The sequence below is a fragment of the Apium graveolens genome, chromosome 7, assembly GCF_009905375.1.
Source record: "Apium graveolens cultivar Ventura chromosome 7, ASM990537v1, whole genome shotgun sequence".
NCBI classification, from domain to species: domain Eukaryota; kingdom Viridiplantae; phylum Streptophyta; class Magnoliopsida; order Apiales; family Apiaceae; genus Apium; species Apium graveolens.
In genome coordinates, this window is record NC_133653.1 from 266,141,328 (window position 1) to 266,147,958 (window position 6,631).

Consider the following 6,631-nt stretch of genomic DNA (forward strand, 5'->3'; position numbering starts at 1 on the left):
TCAGTTTCTCTTTATTTTCCTTTCTCTTACAATCATTGACTTCAAACATCGTGTCGTTCTGGGATTCTTGTCCTCAGAACGAATCTTTACAACTTTTACAACTTAGATTCATAATTCATCATACTCGTCCGCCTTTGTTCTGGCTCTAAAGCTTTTACACTATCTCTCTATCTTCCTTAGCCTTCCACCAGCAGGTGGCCTCTCTCTTAGGAAGGTAAGTGACAAAACAGTCTTTTGTGCTTCATCAATCATTTAGAATCTCAAATGATTCCTATATTTCCTTTAGCCAGGCTCTCGCCTCTACTGGGTTCGCTTGTTCCTTGGAATTCTGAGAGCTTAGCGACTTAAAGGTCCTGAAAGAATTTCCCACTGCACTGTCTCCTCAGGGTGGTGGTTGGGGATAATAGTCTAAGTTCTTTTTAGACAGGTCCATGAATTGTCGTATAGGAGTACCGTCTGGGGTCTCCTTTCCTTACTCGACTTTCTGTTTCCTTAGTATAAAATGTTTCATCCTTCTCCCATACTTGGAGTTATCTTGTACGTTAAAATCCTTGTTTTCCACTTCATTATGTTCCGGATCCCTTATATCTTAATTGCGGCCTCCCTGATTATCACATTCAGGGTTTGCCCCAAATCTTATTCTTCGTGGGGCATAATGCTTGGAAAAAAAAATTTAGGAATCTCTTTATATTTGTCTTACTTACTTTGCTTAATCATTTCCCTCGTTCAGTCCTTACATGATCGTAAATTATGAATTCTCAAGTTTTATAAACTCCATGACACTCTTAAGTGCTAATAGTGCAATTAACAATATGAACTTATCACGAACAAACTGATCTGAACTGAAAGGAACGAATATATACATAACCATTTGTTCGAGGGTACAACAATTGAACACATGAAAGAGAATTACATCATTTAGCCCGATCGCTTCTATCCCAAAAGTACTACCACAGATAATCATCTAGTCAATAAAAACTAATCATTCATAAATTAGGCTAATCCTCCAAAAGTGGTGCTGCATGTAATTCTTGTCTGATTGCTCAGACTCTGCACACTATTATGGATCAAGAAATGCGGGCACGCACGACATCCCTAACCTGCTCCATTAAAGCGGTGTTGAGGTCTAAGATAGTCGCAAGTAGAGCTGGATCAATCTGACCCTCAAGATGGCCTCTAGCTGTAATTCGGGTGGTAGCATCAATCATTTCCATTCTATAAGTTAATCATGCCGGAAGTACCCCGCCCTCAATCCTTGGTGCAGTATGTCGATCCAACAGATCACTCCTAACATTACGGGCCTCAAACAGGCCACCCAAAGTCATATGATAATTGGCGATAAGAGAAGCCTGAGTGGTAGCATCTAGCAGTCCATGGGGTGCAGATGGTGCAGACCCAGGAGATCCAAATGGATAACCAAACTTGGTATCAGGTGACAATGGTGCAGGAGATAAAGGTGGCATTTCCTCAGTAGGTGCTGGGCTCTATACAGGGGAGGGAACAAGAATTGGTGGAACCTCATGGATTTCTACAGGAACCTCTGGAAGAGGGTCTGATACTGGTATAATTGGTGCCATGGAAGGCCCCACTCCTTCTACCCTCATTATCCCATGTGCCCTTGGTAACTCTTCATCCTCTAGTGCCACCCTCGCGGCCATTCTAGCTCTGGTAGTCACCCTGACTACGGTCATCAATTCCTCAGCGGTCCTCTCTTTATTCTCGTCAGGACCCTCCACGAGATCCTCCTCAGCAACAATCCCTTTTGGGATAACATCCTCAACTGCAATATTTCCAATATGAATCTCATCCGGTCCCTCGTTAGGGTACTCTATCGGACTCACAATTTGATCTCCAACATGTAATGAAACATCCTCATGCTGATGCTCCTGAACCTCAGGGTTCGGTGCCCCGCTGCCCTATATGATCACGAACTATGTTACTATCATGATATTTATAAAGGTTCCCATAAGGGTTTTAACTGTCAGTACTACGTTAGGTAGTCCGACTATGAACTTGGCAAGAGTTCTTATTATCTTAATGAACTTATTATTTTAACGTCACATCATCTCTGAGGTTTATAACATTTGGCTCTGATACAATTTCTGTAACACCCCCAAATCCGGGGTCGGGGATCCGGGTTGTCACGAGTTCCAATTCCCTTAACAACTCTTAATCTTAATAAACAACCAACCACTGCGTACTGTGACCCCACAATATACACACACACACCACAAGTTATAGTCTCAGAGATGAATACCAAAAATAACACAAGTCATTTTATTCCACAATTATAAGTCATTATACCACAAAAGGGTTTATGAATAAATTTACATTTCCTTGCCATTATTACAATTCATATAGATACATAAGTCTGGTGCATCAACAGTTGAAAGCCTAGCCTATTGGTAATTCCTACCTCAGCTACTGCGGCATCAACGCCTCCAGAAAACTGCGGAACGTTTCCTAACCGCTTGCGAATTGGGAGCTTGGTCCTGTTCATCTTTTCTATCTGTTGTTGTGTGATGAAAGAAGAAAGCAAGGGTGCGCAACAAGCCCACCGAAATAATATGTATAATAATTAACAATATATGAGCATTCTCATAGTACTCATGAAAATCTTGGTCAAGAAGAAATTAACCAAGTTTGATATCTTATCGCGACCAAGTCGCAAAATATTCAGTATATATGTATATATAATTTTCAAAATCTTGGAAGTCCTCTTCCATGCATAATATACACAGAGTTCCAGTTTATAACTGTATAAAAATATCGTTGCAAAGTGATCTCATATATCTAACCTTGTCTCAACGTTTTTATGAAAATCTTTGTCATGCATAAGATAATCATTAACCAGATATAAGTTGAAAAGATGAAGTTACAAGATACTCCAATATACTTATATCTTATCCGAATACTACTTGAACTATCACCGTTCAAGGTATAATCAGTTTCAGAAGTTCATCACATAGATGAGACTACAAGAAAAGACTTGGATAGATTCAATCTTTGAAATATCATTATAAATAATAAAGTTACGAGATACATCATTAAGTCCCGATATATATACACACCTATATATATACATTTCATACACTCCTTGAAAACCTCTGTTATGAAAATTATAAACAGTGTTGCAATATCCAATGAATTTGGAAAGGAGAAAACCTTGGCATAAACCTGATATCTTGCTGATCAGGCAAAGATACCAATAGGTAACCTTTTCTACTAGTAGATGGATGAATCCCCCACCGGTCATCACCCTGGCCTCATTAGGACCTTGTGCTGGACCGCCACCCGGCCTCTTACGCGTTGATGGGCTTGCCACCCAGCCACTTACACTTTGATAGACCGTACCCCGGCCTGTCGCTTATGCCGACTCAATTAGATGGACTTACTTCCCGAATGTTGGGTAAGTAATCAATTCATTTATCAAAACAGCAACCTTGTTGCGAATATAAAATACACCACAGAGCCGGATCCCTCAGGTTTTGAGCGAGTATTTAAATCCCCTTCGAAAGGAGGATCTTAAATATAAAAATGAGTTTTGGGATCCGCCCTAACTTTTACAAATCACTTTGAAGACTCGAAAACATTTTTAAGAATATTTGGAGTAATGCTGATTTAATAAAATAAATCAGTCCCAATATATTAGAAAATATCTGAATATTATTATTTAAATAATATTCCCATAAAGAATAATCTTTATAAAAATAATTGAAGTAGAAGTTTTAAAACTCATACTTGAAATGAATATTAAATAACCAAAGATATACTTATACGAAAGTACAATCTTTATTTGAATAATCGAAAATAAGTTTGATTATCGAAACATTATTCTTTAATAAAATAAAGAATATTAATTAATAAAATAAGCGGAGTCATAAGTCCTCGAATGAATATTCAAAATAATATTCATTAAATAAAATAAAGTTATCGAATAAACCTTATTCGATTAATAGTTTTGAAAGCTATAACTATATATATAATATACTCGGGAACATCGACTCCCGGTTTAGAAAATATTCACCTTTGGGTCCCCTATACTAAGGGTATACGCAACTACTGTTTATCTCTAGCATAGGTATTATGCAACTTATAAGAATTTGAATCAACAATTAGATATCAAGATTATGAAACAGACATGCATATATACCATATCAGCATGCTCCAATATATCGCAAAATTTGCTAATAACAATCATGCACTTATCACAAGATAATGCATATACATATATTTATATCACAACAACAGTATAACGGGTAGAAAACTTGCCTGAGCGACTGGGGGTGATAAAAGGTCTGGGACGAGTCCGGTAACCTATAAACATCATATAAGTTGGAATTAAACCAAAGTCGCTTAAGAATCTATAATTTAACCAATTAGACCCCAACGTTCGCTTTTGCGCTTAACGATTCACTTAAGTCGCTCGAGTACCCTCGGCTCCACCATTTTTAATAAATTAACTATTAAGAATTTTAAGGCGATTCTTTCGCAAGTACCCTACCAACTGCCTAATCCACTTTACATAATTGTTTCATACCCCAATTAGTCATTTAAGGGCCTTAACCAAGTTTTCAAAGTAAGGCGCGGGGTAATGGTTCGTTCGCGAAACGCCGTTACTTAAAACGGTCGTTTCTCCTAAACCGTACATCGGATTCAAGCGAACCACATATCAAAACGAAGCTCGTAACATGAAATATCTAATCATGGCAATTGTCAAAACCTAACAGTGAGTTCACGGGTCCTGATGTTAAGAACAGAAGCAGTCTAAGGTAAATCGGGCATTACGACGGCTATGTTTACGCGATTACCAAATTTGTACAACTCCAAATCAATCCACAATCAATCCCACAATCATTACTAAAACCAAACTCCATCCATACTCTACTACAACAGCCCCAACATCTCAAGATTTCCAATTTATACTACTCTCAATCATGAACTAAAAGCTTATACTTAAGTTCATTAATCAATAATCAAGATTTACAACTCCAAACTCATTATAAATCCAACCCAACTCTAAATATACATGGATCATACTTTCCAAGAACTAAACCAAGCATAAAAACTCTAAATATACAAAAGTAGGGCTAGGGTATGAGATTATACCTTCCTTGGTGAGTAAAAGTAACTAAGGAGCTTGGAACAACCCTTGGAAATCTTTACTAAAGCTTTATCTAAACAAAAACACAAGATCAAAATTTTAAGTTCTTGAAAACACTATTCACTCTCTTCTTCCATGAATTATTTGAAGATATTGTGAAGGAAATGGAAGCTTAGATTCATAGGATATCTATATCTATATACAAGGAACCTTGGATAATTACCTCACTAATTATCAAAGCTTGGAACTTGAATTTGGATTTTCTTTTCTTTGAAAAAGAAGAAGGGCCGAGAGCTTCTTTGCTTGGAAATGAAATTCAACTTGTGTTTTTTGTGTTATGAATTGTTTTTGGCTTGGTTGCTTCCTTTTGCTTGTTTAATTAAATTGTTACCATGGTAGAAGTTATGTGGCTTATAATCAACCAACAATTCCTTCCAATTTGGTCATGCTTATGTCATCCACTTATGTCATCTTCCCACACTTGTCTTCTTCTTGTTGGTGTGATGACATCATCATCCATTAACCTCTTTGATTAACTCCTAATTACTTGGCTAATGATCGCTGATCTGTTATACGGTTCGCTTAACTTTCGTTCTCGTTTATCATTTGAGGGATCATCCCCGGGATCTCATTACTTAGGTTCCCTTAAACCTTTCTCAATATTTTATATTCCTTTTATGATCCTCTCTTATAATCCTTGAATTAAAATCCTTTTAATCATGCTACCTTATACTTAATTCTTTCAGTATCTGGTGGGTTTTTGGGAAAAATCAAAGTATTCGAATTTGGATTCTGACGATCTTTACATACACTTATATACCATATAGAGTATTAATAAGATCTCAGAATAACAATAAAAGAACCTCTACAAAGTGTGGCATGAAAAGTTTTCTTATTCAGCATAATCAGCAAAATCACTATTCATAAAGGTTACAAAAAGTCCAAAATTTTGGGGTTATTACATCTATCATGACTTATGATGGCACTCCTATGTCGTTACAAGGCGTTGGTTCTGTAGTTACTACAACGGTGTCTCTCTTTGATGTTTATTATATTCTGGATCTCAAGTTAAATCTTGTTTTGGTTAGTCAATTATATGAATCTGGTTAGTTTCTTTTTTTCTACTACTTGTTGTGTCATCGATCCGAGATCTCAAAAGGTAATTGAGAAAGGTCGTAAGTAAGAAGAACTTTACAATTTGGTTGAACTCTATATATTTTTGGTGGGAACACCTAGATTTTATTTATCCTCTTTTTATTTGAGTGATTTGTCCTTTGACTTCTACATATGGAATGCTTTAGGTCATGTTTCTCAATCTCGTTTATGGTTTTTAGTTTTTGCAGGAGCCATGGAACAACTAAAAGCTCATGATATTTCTGACTGTAATGGTTGTAAATTAGCGAAATTTGCTGCTTAACCTTTTCATAAGAGTGTTACATATTCTCTTACTCTGTTTGATCCTTTTTCATTAAGTGTTCTTTTAATGAAAGAAAACAATATCAAACGGATCATGAGAATATATTATAC